This window comes from Anomaloglossus baeobatrachus (genome assembly GCF_048569485.1).
Source record: "Anomaloglossus baeobatrachus isolate aAnoBae1 chromosome 5 unlocalized genomic scaffold, aAnoBae1.hap1 SUPER_5_unloc_3, whole genome shotgun sequence".
NCBI lineage: Eukaryota > Metazoa > Chordata > Amphibia > Anura > Aromobatidae > Anomaloglossus > Anomaloglossus baeobatrachus.
In genome coordinates, this window is record NW_027441806.1 from 2495328 (window position 1) to 2512428 (window position 17101).

Here is a 17101-nt window from a genome sequence, read left to right on the forward strand (position 1 = left end):
AAAACAGAAATTAATTAATTCTGAAAAACCAACACGAAAAAGGGAGAGATTAAGTGAAAAACCAACAGTGTCTCCCAGATCCAAATATTTCTGTGACAAAATGTATGGAATTCGCAGGATATTGCATGTAAATTATAAGTCATATACCCCCCCCCTCTTTCCTTGTCACCTTCAATGAAAGAGAAAATTGTCACAAAATCTGATACCGACAATATCAGACAAGCGATTTTTAAAAGCCCTGAAAGACAGAAACAGGTGTCTTGTGCAAATCCTCTCCCCTTGTCACTATTGAAAGAAAAAATGTCATCCAGAGAATGTGACAGCCAGCGACAGCTGGGTGGTTTTCCGGAGAGAGACATTTTTTTCTCAGTTAAGGAAAAAAATTGAGTTACAAAATAATTTCAATTCCAATATTCTGGAAATTACTGCAATAGATCGGATCTTGCAAAAATTGAGGTTTGGGTTTTAGCTGGATAAAGGGGATTTCTGGGTAAAGTAATTTTAGTGTTTGATATTTATTATTATTCATATGCAGTGTATCCATGTAATACATACCTTCTATGGATTTGTATATATATATATATATATATATATATATATGTATATAAGGGTAGTGATAGTAAAAACAAAGTCATATCTTCATTTAGTTATGATAGTCTAAAATGTTATAAGTTAATAATTTGATCTTGGTATATGAATAATAATATTTAAAATTTAATAATAAGGAAAAGTATAACTTACTTTAAGTGTTTCATTTTTATCATAAATATGATAATAATTTTATTCTTTTATTTCCCTCAGAATTTATCAGTAAAGCAGATTGATGAAGTATTAACTTTTTATTTATAAATTTGTTCTTATCCTCAATCAGGTAACATATATCTTATTGTGTAAGGCTAATCGCGAAAGCATGATTAATAATAATTATTATTTTCTCAGGTACCAATTGCCAGAGGACCATTAGTTTAACATTTCTTTTATGAATATATATCTTCCTTAGAGTTATTAGAAATGTAATCTGAGTTTTGGAGTGGAGTAATTAAAACTGCTTGCTGTTTTGGAATGGAATGTTCTTTGCACGTAACCAGAGCATGTGACACTTGAATTACTAAAGCTAATAATAAATGTCTGTCTGTCCTATGGTCAAATGTACAGTAGGTGACTATCAAAGGTACCTGTCACTCATGAGTATATGGAATGAATAAAATTATTCATATTAGTATCATATATTTTGAAATGCGCATAGAAAAATTGGAAAAAAAGGGATATGTGTCTGTCAATGTTTCTATGTGGATGTATATGTTAAAGAACCATGACAGTCTTGTGTACATAGATGTGTCTATGAATGATTGATTGTCTGAGCAGCTGTCAACGTCAGTTAGTTGCCCAAGGTCTTTGAAGCTTCCAAAGAAAAAAAAAAAGGATAAACATTTTTTTTACTTCAAGGTTATAATATGTATGTATATTATTTAGAATAAATAAGTTATAGTACATAAGTATAAATAATGAAGGAATTTATACAGAATATATCCTATTCATAGACATATTTCTTTAGTATAGAGATGTTAGGATCCTTATTAAAGGTTTATTCTGAAGAATTACATTCTAGAATAAGGTTTTAACGTTTTGATTTTTATACAGGTTTGTGTTACTTACTTCTTTTACTGATACACAGATTGGTAATCATTTTTCTTTTCAAATATGGAAGTAATATTTATAATATGGTCTTGAAGATATACAACATAAATTTTAATTTAATTTAATCTTGACATATTAATTTTTATAACATCATATTTCATGATATTGAAAGGAAAAGGTTGGGTTTTAATTACATATTTATATTTGATAAATATATGTGTCTACAGAATACTTTAATAATTAATATTTCAAGTACAAAGGAAGAATTGGGAATAAAAAAATATATATATATATTTGAAGTATATCATAATGCATTTATATAACATAAGTGTTATATACATAGAAGGCCTTATTTTTATTTCAATTTTATTTTTATTCTGATTTTCATTTTTCCTTTTATTCCTATTTTTTATATTGATTATTTTTATTCAATATTCAAATTTTTAATCAAAATTTAAATTCTACAATTTTTTTATTTTTCCTTCTAATTTTAATATCTCAATTGAGGAAACACTTCAATATTTAGTTAAGTTATATCTAATATAAGAATATTACTTTATTAAATATGAATCTTATTAAAAGGGAAAGTTCCAATTTTTGGAAGAAAAGAACACTTCATTCATCACTGTATTCAATTATTTACTTTCTAGTAATACATTATTCTTATATTAGTATATTAACACAATAAGGATGAAATATTGGTTATAGTTGCACATTTTCTTATATAGTAGGTTATTTCATAAATATTAGACAAATCAAATAAACTAAATTAGAATATAAAGATGGAAGATCGAGGTACATCTAGGTTTACCTTCCTATATTTACAAATAATATATATATTATATGTTTTTTAAATCAATAATAATTTATAATGGGTATTATTGTGTTTTGATGGAATCATCCAGTCTTTTCTAAAAGGTTATTTGCTTTGGTTTATAATTTTACAAATGATCTAACTAAATAAGCCACATTGTTGCCTTTCATATTTATAATATGGTACATGATATAGGTACACATTATATTATTTCATATTTTATATTACATTTTGGTTACATTCAACACATTGCCATCTATGGGTTTGGAACGGTAATTACACCAATGAAAAAATGGTCATTACATAAGAATACTATTGTCTATACCATTATGCAATATTATTTTATCATTCTAAGTATCAATTATATTAATACTTCTACGATGATAATAATAATGACATGGTATTATAGTATTAGAGTTATACACTGTGACATTTATTAGTGATAGTATCATTACCACATTTGGTATCTAGTTTAGGGAATGAATCAGTCTTCAATCAAGATTACAGAAGATAAAAGACTTTTAGTATTTTTTTTAAAGTCAAGAGGGATTCCACAAAAGGTTTAAAAGGCTGAAACTCAACGGTCCAAAAGGTAACGTCTCAAATAAGACTGTGTTACATACAATACACTTACCACTCCGGGATCTCAGAAACACAGTGATCTTATGGTGCCAGGTTGGACAACTCTGACACATGATCTGTGCTTAAGACCTCACTACAGTTACTAAGGAGAGCAATAACGTGTTAAAGTTAACCCCTGTCGTGCTGACCAAGAATATCTTAACATCTGTTCCAGGATTTGACAACAGGCAGTGCGGAGGATAAAGGTGACTAATGTAAATTACACTGCACAGACATCAAAGACTTATGCTATTCTTCTACACTCATGAACTGTGGTTTACCAACATTGGCTATGGACTTTGCAATAAAGAATAAAGTTTATGGACTTGATCTAACGATGATAAACGCAATATGAGACTGTATTAAATTGGTAACCATTCATCTTTTATCAAAGGATTTATTTCTAAGAGACTGTGGTTATGCCAGATTACATCGGAGATAAGAAGACATCAACCCAGAGGACATCATATGGTGACCGGATTTGTTTTGCATCTTTTTAGGTTTAGGAAAGTATAATTATATATTTTATATGATTATCAGTCACGGCCTACCATAACATGAATCCACATTATTATATTATTGAACATACAACATACAACATGAATAATGCAGATTTAATATTATTATTCATCATCATTATTATTGATATTAATCCATTATCGCCAAATAAGGAAAGAAGGTCTGTTATTTTAATGATGTATTCATTCATTTTCGGGGTTTCATTAATAATAATAATAATAATAATAATAATAATAATTCACCCACTTCAAGGGGGAATTGTAAAAAACATTAAAATTAATACATCTAGTTATCAAACATTTTATAATAGGACATATTATATGTTTTCACAGTTTTGTCTATATTGGAAGGGCATAGCTTATTGATAAAGGTTTTATAAGGAATAAATAATAAGGTATCTGTATTAAGTATGGATAGATGCTGACATAGCATGGTACATATATATATATATATCCTTCCATCTGGAAGCTTCTAGTGATTATGTCATGTGTAACTGTGTTCAGCTGAAATACCCTATATGGATTGGACAGTTGTCATATAACACACGGTGGGAGGGGGTGGCTGCTCACTCCTGCTCCGAGAGTCAATCCACACATGTCGAAGCTGATCCATCCCATCCATCCAGCCTCTAAGAAGCATGTCTGTCTGTTCTTTTGATCCTGCATTCACCCAAGACGAAGCAAGATATGGTTGTTCTCTCAGGAACTCAAGAAAGACTAATTGAACTCTTTTACGTAAGCTAATGAAGTATATATTTTTTCCTTTTCTGTAACTGAACTGCAACTTTATAATTTAGCAATCATTTTTATCAGATATAAACTACATTTATTTTTTATACATTTTGTAGTCCATTTTTCATGCGTCTTATCGCGTATTTGAAGAAAAATATATTTAAGAGTATATTTTTAACAGTGCACGGCCCGCAGCAATAACTGACCTGTGGTGCGGCTTTCCGAGGCTGCAGTATGTCAGTTATTTGCTGTGGAGTCGCATAGGGAGAACACAAGCAGGAGACCGCAGCGCACCGAACCCTGATCGTGGGCACGGGCAGCTGTGTTCTCCTGCGGAGGAGACTTGTGGCCCTACAGGTCACGATGCCCATCCGTTACAGATTGGAAGATAAATAGAAATCTGTTAGCGGATCTGTCCTCCATAGACTCCCATGTTAAAGAAAACTGATCCTGCAAAAATCATTTTTCCCAACGGATGATTACAGGATGTGTGGACTCAGCCTAATTCTGCCTTCTGTGGCATGTCTTGTTCACAACCCTCCTCCGCTCTCATAAAGAACAACCATCAGTATAAATCTCAGCTTAAAACGCCGTGCATGGCCTGGCCCCGATCTCCTGACCTGCATCCCCATATATGCTCTGAGACTGCTGAGGTCAGGTCAGGAGACCCATGGCCAGGCCATGCACTGCGGCCCAAGTGCAGACTGGTTTTCACTGACTGCTGAATGAGCCTTAAAGTGAATCTGTCAGCAGGTTTTTTCTCCCCCATCTGAGAGCAGCATAATGTAGAGACACATACCCTGATTCCAGTGATGTGTCACTTACTGGGCTGTTTGCTGTCATTGTGATAAAATCCAGGTTTTCTCTGCTGCAGATCTAGCAGTTATACAGAGCTCATGAATATGCTGGACTACTTGCAGCATGCCAAGTAGTCCTGTAATAATAATCTCCTGCTGATTAACCAGTGATGTTATCAAAACTACACTAAGCAGCCCAATAAGTGACAATCGCTGGAATCAGGATCTCTTCCCCTATGTTATGCTGCGCTCAGATTAGGTGTTAAAAACCTGGTGACAGATTCCATTTGAAGGGCTTGTCAGGTCTAAATCCACAAGTCTGCATTATCAGAATTTGGTTTCAATTAGTTTAAAAACTGTATGTGACACATTCCCTTAAAGAAAAAAAAATAGATAAACCAAAAATAAATATATAACAAAAAAGTTAGATATAAAAAAAAAAAAGTTAGAGCAGAGTAGGGCCCTGCCAAAAGAGTCCACCTTGTGGTGGTGGCAGGCTTACAAAAATCTGATGGCCAAAACAAAATCTGATGGCTGCGTGTGTGATACGGTGTTCAGTGTAAAGGGTTAATGTGTGATTGGTGAGGCTATACTGCAGAAGTGAAGTTTTCCAAGAGTGGCGGTGGGACTGTGGAAGATTCATGGGGTGGAGGCGGAGCTGGGGTGGAGGCGGAGCTGGAGTGGAGGCGGAGCTAGGGTGGAGCCTCAAGGGGCCACGAAATTTTGCCAGTATGGGGCCACGAAATTCCTAGTGGCAGCCCTGCTTGCATGGGTGTTTTGAGGATTAATAAAGTGGTATAAGAGGGTATATATACACGTTGTGCACACACAACACCGCTACATACATGTCATGCACACACGGCTCCGTTACATACACAGCTCCATTCCGTAGACATCGTACACACATGGCACTGTCCCGTACACATCGTACACATGCGGCTCTGCTCCATATACGTCATACACACATTATCAGCAACTTGTGATCGAGACAAATCAGGTCCAAACGTTTTACTTCTAAAGTCGCTCAATAAATCTCCTCACCTGAACTTATAAATAAAGAATTCAATAAAGCAAAGATTGAAATGAGTGTCTACGGGTCACATACATACGCAACAGGGGTCACATACATACGCAACAGGGGTCACATACATACGCAACAGGGGTTTACTATAACCATTCACTGACACCGCGCCTCATCCAGTGTGTGCACGCCAATAAAGGACTACACTGAGGAGCTGATCATGTGACCCTGACTCCTCCCCTCCATGTGACATCATCACAGGTCCTGTAAGCACAGAGCAGCCATATATCTAGTGTGCGGCTCTGCAGGTGGAGGTAGGTGCAGGGTATTATATATCTAGTGTGCGGCTCTGCAGGTGGAGGTAGGTGCAGGGTATTATATATCTAGTGTGCGGCTCTGCAGGTGGAGGTAGGTGCAGGGTATTATATATCTAGTGTGCGGCTCTGCAGGAGGAGGTAGGTGCAGGGTATTATATATCTAGTGTGCGGCTCTGCAGGAGGAGGTAGGTGCAGGGTATTATATATCTAGTGTGCGGCTCTGCAGGTGGAGGTAGGTGCAGGGTATTATATATCTAGTGTGCGGCTCTGCAGGAGGAGGTAGGTGCAGGGTATTATATATCTAGTGTGCGGCTCTGCAGGTGGAGGTAGGTGCAGGGTATTATATATCTAGTGTGCGGCTCTGCAGGTGGAGGTAGGTGCAGGGTATTATATATCTAGTGTGCGGCTCTGCAGGTGGAGGTAGGTGCAGGGTATTATATATCTAGTGTGCGGCTCTGCAGGTGGAGGTAGGTGCAGGGTATTATATATCTAGTGTGCGGCTCTGCAGGTGGAGGTAGGTGCAGGGTATTATATATCTAGTGTGCGGCTCTGCAGGTGGAGGTAGGTGCAGGGTATTATATATCTAGTGTGCGGCTCTGCAGGTGGAGGTAGGTGCAGGTTATTATATATCTAGTGTGCGGCTCTGCAGGTGGAGGTAGGTGCAGGGTATTATATATCTAGTGTGCGGCTCTGCAGGTGGAGGTAGGTGCAGGGTATTATATATCTAGTGTGCGGCTCTGCAGGAGGAGGTAGGTGCAGGGTATTATATATCTAGTGTGCGGCTCTGCAGGTGGAGGTAGGTGCAGGGTATTATATATCTAGTGTGCGGCTCTGCAGGAGGAGGTAGGTGCAGGGTATTATATATCTAGTGTGCGGCTCTGCAGGAGGAGGTAGGTGCAGGGTATTATATATCTAGTGTGCGGCTCTGCAGGTGGAGGTAGGTGCAGGGTATTATATATCTAGTGTGCGGCTCTGCAGGTGGAGGTAGGTGCAGGGTATTATATATCCAGTGTGCGGCTCTGCAGGTGGAGGTAGGTGCAGGGTATTATATATCTAGTGTGCGGCTCTGCAGGTGGAGGTAGGTGCAGGGTATTATATATCTAGTGTGCGGCTCTGCAGGTGGAGGCAGGTGCAGGGTATTATATATCTAGTGTGCGGCTCTGCAGGTGGAGGTAGGTGCAGGGTATTATATATCTAGTGTGCGGCTCTGCAGGTGGAGGTAGGTGCAGGGTATTATATATCTAGTGTGCGGCTCTGCAGGAGGAGGTAGGTGCAGGGTATTATATATCTAGTGTGCGGCTCTGCAGGTGGAGGTAGGTGCAGGGTATTATATATCTAGTGTGCGGCTCTGCAGGTGGAGGTAGGTGCAGGGTATTATATATCTAGTGTGCGGCTCTGCAGGTGGAGGTAGGTGCAGGGTATTATATCTAGTGTGCGGCTCTGCAGGAGGAGGTGGGTGCAGGGTATTATATATCTAGTGTGTGGCTCTGCAGGTGGAGGTAGGTGCAGGGTATTATATATCTAGTGTGCGGCTCTGCAGGTGGAGGTAGGTGCAGGGTATTATATATCTAGTGTGCGGCTCTGCAGGTGGAGGTAGGTGCAGGGTATTATATATCTAGTGTGCGGCTCTGCAGGTGGAGGTAGGTGCAGGGTATTATATATCTAGTGTGCGGCTCTGCAGGTGGAGGTAGGTGCAGGGTATTATATATCTAGTGTGCGGCTCTGCAGGTGGAGGTAGGTGCAGGGTATTATATATCTAGTGTGCGGCTCTGCAGGTGGAGGTAGGTGCAGGGTATTATATATCTAGTGTGCGGCTCTGCAGGAGGAGGTAGGTGCAGGGTATTATATATCTAGTGTGCGGCTCTGCAGGAGGAGGTAGGTGCAGGGTATTATATATCTAGTGTGCGGCTCTGCAGGTGGAGGTAGGTGCAGGTTATTATATATCTGGTGTGCGGCTCTGCAGGTGGAGGTAGGTGCAGGGTATTATATTTCTAGTGTGCGGCTCTGCAGGTGGAGGTAGGTGCAGGGTATTATATATCTAGTGTGCGGCTCTGCAGGTGGAGGTAGGTGCAGGGTATTATATATCTAGTGTGCGGCTCTGCAGGTGGAGGTAGGTGCAGGGTATTATATATCTAGTGTGCGGCTCTGCAGGTGGAGGTAGGTGCAGGGTATTATATATCTAGTGTGCGGCTCTGCAGGTGGAGGTAGGTGCAGGGTATTATATATCTAGTGTGCGGCTCTGCAGGTGGAGGTAGGTGCAGGTTATTATATATCTAGTGTGCGGCTCTGCAGGTGGAGGTAGGTGCAGGGTATTATATATCTAGTGTGCGGCTCTGCAGGTGGAGGTAGGTGCAGGGTATTATATATCTAGTGTGCGGCTCTGCAGGTGGAGGTAGGTGCAGGGTATTATATATCTAGTGTGCGGCTCTGCAGGAGGAGGTAGGTGCAGGGTATTATATATCTAGTGTGCGGCTCTGCAGGTGGAGGTAGGTGCAGGGTATTATATATCTAGTGTGCGGCTCTGCAGGTGGAGGTAGGTGCAGGGTATTATATATCTAGTGTGCGGCTCTGCAGGAGGAGGTAGGTGCAGGGTATTATATATCTAGTGTGCGGCTCTGCAGGTGGAGGCAGGTGCAGGGTATTATATATCTAGTGTGCGGCTCTGCAGGTGGAGGTAGGTGCAGGGTATTATATATCTAGTGTGCGGCTCTGCAGGTGGAGGTAGGTGCAGGGTATTATATATCTAGTGTGCGGCTCTGCAGGAGGAGGTAGGTGCAGGGTATTATATATCTAGTGTGCGGCTCTGCAGGTGGAGGTAGGTGCAGGGTATTATATATCTAGTGTGCGGCTCTGCAGGTGGAGGTAGGTGCAGGGTATTATATTTCTAGTGTGCGGCTCTGCAGGTGGAGGTAGGTGCAGGGTATTATATATCTAGTGTGCGGCTCTGCAGGTGGAGGTAGGTGCAGGGTATTATATTTCTAGTGTGCGGCTCTGCAGGTGGAGGTAGGTGCAGGGTATTATATTTCTAGTGTGCGGCTCTGCAGGTGGAGGTAGGTGCAGGGTATTATATATCTAGTGTGCGGCTCTGCAGGTGGAGGTAGGTGCAGGGTATTATATATCTAGTGTGCGGCTCTGCAGGTGGAGGTAGGTGCAGGGTATTATATATCTAGTGTGCGGCTCTGCAGGTGGAGGTAGGTGCAGGGTATTATATATCTAGTGTGCGGCTCTGCAGGTGGAGGTAGGTGCAGGGTATTATATATCTAGTGTGCGGCTCTGCAGGTGGAGGTAGGCGCAGGGTATTATATATCTAGTGTGCGGCTCTGCAGGAGGAGGTAGGTGCAGGGTATTATATATCTAGTGTGCGGCTCTGCAGGTGGAGGTAGGTGCAGGGTATTATATATCTAGTGTGCGGCTCTGCAGGTGGAGGTAGGTGCAGGGTATTATATATCTAGTGTGCGGCTCTGCAGGTGGAGGTAGGTGCAGGGTATTATATATCTAGTGTGCGGCTCTGCAGGTGGAGGTAGGTGCAGGGTATTATATATCTAGTGTGCGGCTCTGCAGGTGGAGGTAGGTGCAGGGTATTATATATCTAGTGTGCGGCTCTGCAGGTGGAGGTAGGTGCAGGGTATTATATATCTAGTGTGCGGCTCTGCAGGTGGAGGTAGGTGCAGGTTATTATATATCTAGTGTGCGGCTCTGCAGGAGGAGGTAGGTGCAGGGTATTATATATCTAGTGTGCGGCTCTGCAGGTGGAGGTAGGTGCAGGGTATTATATATCTAGTGTGGGGCTCTGCAGGTGGAGGTAGGTGCAGGGTATTATATATCTAGTGTGCGGCTCTGCAGGAGGAGGTAGGTGCAGGGTATTATATATCTAGTGTGCGGCTCTGCAGGTGGAGGTAGGTGCAGGGTATTATATATCTAGTGTGGGGCTCTGCAGGTGGAGGTAGGTGCAGGGTATTATATATCTAGTGTGCGGCTCTGCAGGTGGAGGTAGGTGCAGGGTATTATATATCTAGTGTGCGGCTCTGCAGGTGGAGGTAGGTGCAGGGTATTATATTTCTAGTGTGCGGCTCTGCAGGTGGAGGTAGGTGCAGGGTATTATATATCTAGTGTGCGGCTCTGCAGGTGGAGGTAGGTGCAGGGTATTATATTTCTAGTGTGCGGCTCTGCAGGTGGAGGTAGGTGCAGGGTATTATATTTCTAGTGTGCGGCTCTGCAGGTGGAGGTAGGTGCAGGGTATTATATATCTAGTGTGCGGCTCTGCAGGTGGAGGTAGGTGCAGGGTATTATATATCTAGTGTGCGGCTCTGCAGGTGGAGGTAGGTGCAGGGTATTATATATCCAGTGTGCGGCTCTGCAGGTGGAGGTGTGTGGAGATTCCCCATTACTGGGGCAGGCGGCATTAACCCCTTCAGCTCTGAGACTTTCTTGGTGTTTTTCTCTCACTGATTTCTATGAATTGTGAGGTTTTTTTCCTTTTCCTCTGATAGATACAAACGCCCCAACTATGAGAGGCCGGAAGTGAGGAAACCCGTCTGCCCTCAGTCCTCGCCCCTTTCTGCCCTCGGTCATCGGCCCCTTCCTGCCCTCAGTCCTCGGCCCCTTCCTGCCCTCAGTCCTCAGCCCTTTCCTGCCCTCAGTCCTCGGCCCCTTTCTGCCCTCGGTCCTCGGCCCCTTTCTGCCCTCGGTCCTCGGCCCCTTTCTGCCCTCAGTCCTCGGCCCCTTTCTGCCCTCAGTCCTCGGCCCCTTTCTGCCCTCAGTCCTCGGCCCCTTTCTGCCCTCAGTCCTCGGCTCCTTTCTGCCCTCGGTCCTCGGCCCCTTTCTGCCCTCAGTCCTCGTCCCCTTTCTGCCCTCGGTCCTCGTCCCCTTTCTGCCCTCGGTCCTCGTCCCCTTTCTGCCCTCGGTCCTCGTCCCCTTTCTGCCCTCGGTCCTCGGCCCCTTTCTGCCCTCGGTCCTCGGCCCCTTTCTGCCCCCACACAGTGTAATGTTCCCCCAGAATGTTCTCATTATATGTTTCCCCTTATTCTCTCCAGTAATTGTATTATTACAGCGGATTCTTTATGATGTTACATCGTCATCTTCTCCCCATTCAGGTCTTTATAATATCGGATCCTCTCAGTGGAGATCTTCTATAGAAGAGAATTCTCCTGATTGCCCCGTGAAGGATGGCTATGGACAGGGACAAGATGGCGGAGAGGATATTACACCTCACCCTAGAGATCCTCTTCCGGCTTACTGGAGAGGTGAGAGATTCTGATGACGTCACATTACATCATTCTTATCTATGGGAATAACAGATGGACAGAACTGGAGAGGTGAGGACTCTGGAAATGTCTGTAGTGAGATTTATTACTGTGTCTCTCCATAACCAGGATTACACAGTAGTGAAGAAGACCTCTAGTGAGCGCTGTCAGGCCCCTGTGTCTGAGGGATGGGGAAGACCCCTGAGCCCAATCACGGGGCCTCCACCTCACCCCCCGATACATGAGGACATCAATGACCAGAAGATCCTAGAACTCACCTACAAGATGATTGAGCTGCTGACTGGAGAGGTGACACTGCTGGGAATGCTGGGACATTATACAGTAACGCTATGAAGGGATCGGGGGTGACGGTATCATTGTATGTGTCAGGTTCCTATAAGGTGTCAGGACGTCACCGTCTATTTCTCCATGGAGGAGTGGGAGTATTTAGAAGGACACAAAGATCTGTACAAGGACGTCATGATGGAGGTTCCCCAGCCCCTCACATCACCAGGTAATAGACAGGACTAAATACACACGGCCTATAATTATCTGTATGTAAGGAATTAATTCAGTCCCTGTATGTGTCTCCTCCAGTTCTATCCAGTAAGAGGACAACACCAGAGAGATGTCCCCGTCCTCTTCTCCCACAGGACTGTAAACAAGAAGCTCCCGATGTTCCTCAGGATCATCAGGTAGATGGAGAGAAGGTGCCATGAAATCTCCCTATGATGTGTAGACGGCTGTGAAGGTCTTGTGCTCAGTCTTGTTTTATCCTCCAGTATTATATGTGTTATACTTGTGTAATGAGAGCGGTGGAGATGGCAGGATTAGAGCTGATCATAGATGGGACTTCTCCATCTGTCTGTGACTTTTACAATATTTGTTTCAGGGGGAAGATCTGCCCCATATTAATACTACAGAGACATATGTGAGGGGTGATGAGTGGAGTAAAGAGGAGACTCCTACAGATAACCGCCCAGGTGAGTAGTGACCACTAAATGCAGAGAAGTCACAGATTCTTCTCAGTCACCGGCTGTGGCTGCTTTATCAGGGTTGTAGTCCTATCATAGAAAATGGTCACCATTCTGCTGCTAGACCACCACATGCTTCTCCACCCAACACTGTCCCCATTATTTTGGGCATTGGACGCCCTTCTGTTGGAGTGAGATCGGTATCAGCCAGATCTTACAGGTAGGATCCATCCTATCCCCTGAAATTAGAAGATGTTGACCTTTAGGTGCCCAGATCTCTAATCTGCAAAGCCAAATGACAGTGTACGTAGAATGTGCAGACAATTCAGAAAATCATGGGAAGAAAAATCTAATCTGTATGGTGGACCCCTATGAGAAAGCGGAGGGTAATGATACTGTTGGCCTCCTAGAATCTTGGCATCTTATTGCTGAATCTTCCTTCTGTGCTGCTGAATGTGTTGATTGGGTCATTACAAAGGTCCAGTCTTTCTTGCCAAACTTCCCTTTTATGACGAGACTCCATTCCATGAGCAGTGAAATTCCTACTTTCCGGGCAATCGCAGTACATGTGAAATAGATCTGCTGCCTCTGAGTTACACATGGGACATAATGAAAATTTAATATTTCCGATCTGTTATTACTGCTGAGACTCTATGATGACGAGAGGAGGGAGTAGCTAGAGGCAGGGGGAGGAACTTGGGGTTGAGGGAGAAGCTGGAAACAGGGAGGAGCTAGAGGGAGAGGGAGGAGCTAGAGGCAGAGCCCATTCCTCTTGTATCTACATAGTATCTCATCAGAATGATAGAGGAACCCCCGGTGAACTCAGCCAATGACTGCAAAACTTTGACTCCAAATGGTCTTTGTTCTGTGTTGAGGAAATAAATGTTACAATACGCACTATAAGGAAAATGTATCTACCGTCCGGATCAACTCGCGGCTCCAAAATCTGGTCGGGAAGGGATTTGTGGAAAGCAATAGAAACACCCTTCGGTTTATTATTTGGGTTAGTAGAAAGGGAACAGGCATTGTAGTATCTGTTTGAATACTTGAACTGAACAGGCCTTAGGCTATGTGTGCACTTACCGGATTTTGCCGCGGATTTTTCGCGGATTTGCTGCATGTTTCGCTGCAGAAAATGTTCATAACATCTCTGCAGTGAATCACCAGCAAATCCTATGGAGAAAAAAAATCCTGTGCGCACTGGGCGGAATTTGACAGCTGCATGTTTTGCTGCGGGAATCCCGCAGCAAAAACAAGTGCATGTCACTTCTTTTCCGCACATCGCTGCGGGATTTCACTCCATTGACTCCAATGTAATCGTGAAATCCCGCAGGGAATAACGCAGGCAGCAAATTCTGTGCGGTTCACTGCGTTTTCCTGCGTTATTCCCTGCGGTATTTCGCGGTTTACCTCCGGTAATGTACATCACTTGCTTGCGGTTTTGCAGGGAAGTGATGTCATTACAGGAAGAGGAAGCGGAGCAGAGAGTAAACACACACAGATCACACACACACATCACAGACATAGATCACATAGACACAGACACATAGAACACACATAGAAAGAAAACGGAAATATAGGAAAAAAAGAGCGTGGGCTCCGCTGCATATTTACCTTCCAGCCGAGGTAAGCACACAGCGGCGGCCCGGTATTCTCAGGCTGGGGAGAGAGAGGGGCAGGGGTAATGTCCCCCGCCTTACTCCCCCTCCCGCAGCCGAGAATATCAGCCGCAGCTGCCCCGGGACTGTCGCATCCATTATGCGGCAGCACCGGGAGTGTCCTCGGCTCTTCCTGCCGCCGTGTAGCAGTGGCGGTCAGGGTAATATAACAAGGGGTTAATCGTGGTGGATCACCGCCATTAACCCCAGGCTTGATCATGGCAGCGTCTATGTGACAGCTGACATGATCAACCCGTAAGTAAAGTGAAAAAAAACACAGACCTCGAAAAATCCTTTATTTTAAATAAAACCAACAAGCCTCGTTCACCATTTTATTAACCCCTCCCGCAACAAAACTCCGGCGTAATCCACACAGCTCCGGCATCCACAGCTCCGGCTCCGGCGTCCTGCACTGCTGACATCCAGCCGCGACTGTCACAGACACAGGCTGAATGCAGCAGACAGCAGAGGTAATTACCGGTCATTTCCCACGGCCGGTAATGTGAACTCACTGCCGACCGTGGGAAATGCAGCGATCTGTCATCTATCTATCCCTCTATCTATCCCTCTATCTATTCTTCTGTCTCTTTATCTATCTATCTATCTATCTATCTATCTATCTACTATCTCAGAATTAAATGACTTTTTTTTTTTTTCCAATGTGCTTTATTGCATTGAATGCAATAAAGCACATCCCAACCCGCATGCGGCAAAACCGCGGCAATACCGCGAATAATACCGCGGTAAAACCGCAGCAAACCGCGGCAAACCGCATGCGGTTTTCGGGTGCGGTTTCCCGCGTTTTTTTACCGCGGGTGCGGTAATCTTTGAGGGCATGCGGAATTTTCTCAAGGAAATTTCATTTCCCAGTGCGCACAGAGCCTTAAAGTATGTTTCCTGAAGCATAGCTATTGAGACCCTTTGTATGTAGATAATATATCTGACTCCTTTTCAAAGGACTATTTACAATAGAAGATGTAAATATCACAATTAGAGAAAGGGAGGGAGAACGACTAAGATAGGATATAGACAAGACAACCTGGGGAGAAATGCGAAACTGGAAGAGACAACTTCCATAGGCCACACTAAACTATTAACTCCTAGCAGGAGAAAACTGGACCTTATCAACAGGTCCCACAATCTAATTGGGGTTGAGGAAGCCAAGACAGGGATAATCTCCACAAGAGCCCCGTATTACTCAAATATCCAAAATATGTATAGTATACCCACCAATATAGAAAGAATAAAGGTGAAAGAGAGAAAGCAGAAAAAAGATAATAGAAGTAGGAAAAGGAAGTGACTGATAGATTAGGTGTAAAAAAAAAAAAAAATATTTCCTTATACAATTTCTCAAACCAAACTCCTGACCACCATTTAAAGGCATCAATAATGACCAAATTGTAATTCTAGTGATGGTAATAAGTACAGATCAGTCATCCTGGAGAAGACCTCATGTCTTAAGAGGCCAATCACTGAGGGATTAGTGTTGCGATTTTGGTGACAGCTCTGTCTCACAATTAGCATGTGGATCAAAGGAGGTAGAGTATGAAGTGCAGGCCATTCTGGCAGATGGATCTGAGGCAAGTCGAAGGTAGATAAGTTGGTCGGAAGGGCCCCCAAATTCTTGAATTCTGTGGAGCGGCTATCTTATTTTGCAAAAAATTGAAATGAGAAAACCTCCAGTGGTAGGAGATCCCTTGGGAGAAGAAACTGAGTAGTGATCATTGGGCTTTACGAAGTTGTAGTGTGCTCCTGGCCAGATCTGGGAGGATAACAATGTCACAGCTTTCCAGTTGTATATTCTATTTAGATCTTGCAGCTTGTGAAAGAGTTTACTTCTCCTTGTAAAAATGAATGCAGGACACAACATCACGTGGTCTTCAGGCCAAGGTGGATTTGGGAGCAATATCTCTGTGAAGTATATCCATTTCCATACGCGAGTCCTCTTTCCTCCCAAGTAAATCATAGGATAAAGTATTAATGGTTTTCTCCTGCATATGGGAAAAGATTTCTTCAGACAGGCCACAAATACGGAGATGGTTAAGTTTGTAATGGTTCTCTGTCATCTATAAATGTGAGAATGCCTGAGATCTGAGTGGTATGTTCAGACACAAGATATTGGTTCTCTATTGTTAGATGTAAAGACGTTGTGTCAGACTCTAAAGCCTGCTTTACACCTTTCAATTCTGCATACGATATCATATGCGTTGAGACATGCCCCCATCGTATGTGCGACACGTTCAATTTGTTGACCGTGTCGCACAAACGATTAATTGCTGTCATACATACTTACCCTTCCATACGACCTCGATGTGGGCGGCGAACATCCACTTCCTGGAGTGGGAGGGACGTTCGGCGTCACAGCGACGTCACACGGCAGCCGGCCAATAGAAGCGGAGGGGCGGAGATGAGCGGGACGTAAACATCCCGCCCACCTAATTCCTTCCCCATTGCCGGCGAGAGCCGCTGGACGCAGGTAAGATCTGTTCATCGTTCCAGGGGTTTCAAAAAATGCAATGTGTGCTCACTCGGGAACATTGAACAACCCGACGTGTAATTTTTAGGAAATGAACGACGTGTATGCGATGAATAGTTTTACGTTCAATTGCAGTCGCACGTAGCTGTCACACGCCACAACACCACTAACTATGCCGGATGTGCGTCACTTACGACGTGACCCCGCCGACACATCGTTAGATATGTTGTAGCGTGTAAAGCCTGCTTTAGTCATACACTCTGATGCCTATTGAGTCTCCTCTAGTCTATTA

At 43.3% G+C, this 17101-nt stretch overlaps 1 pseudogene; it reads left to right on the plus strand.

The window, feature by feature from the left end:
- LOC142259193 (uncharacterized) overlaps window positions 1–17101 on the plus strand; it is a 65960-nt pseudogene that overhangs the window by 39210 nt on the left and 9649 nt on the right.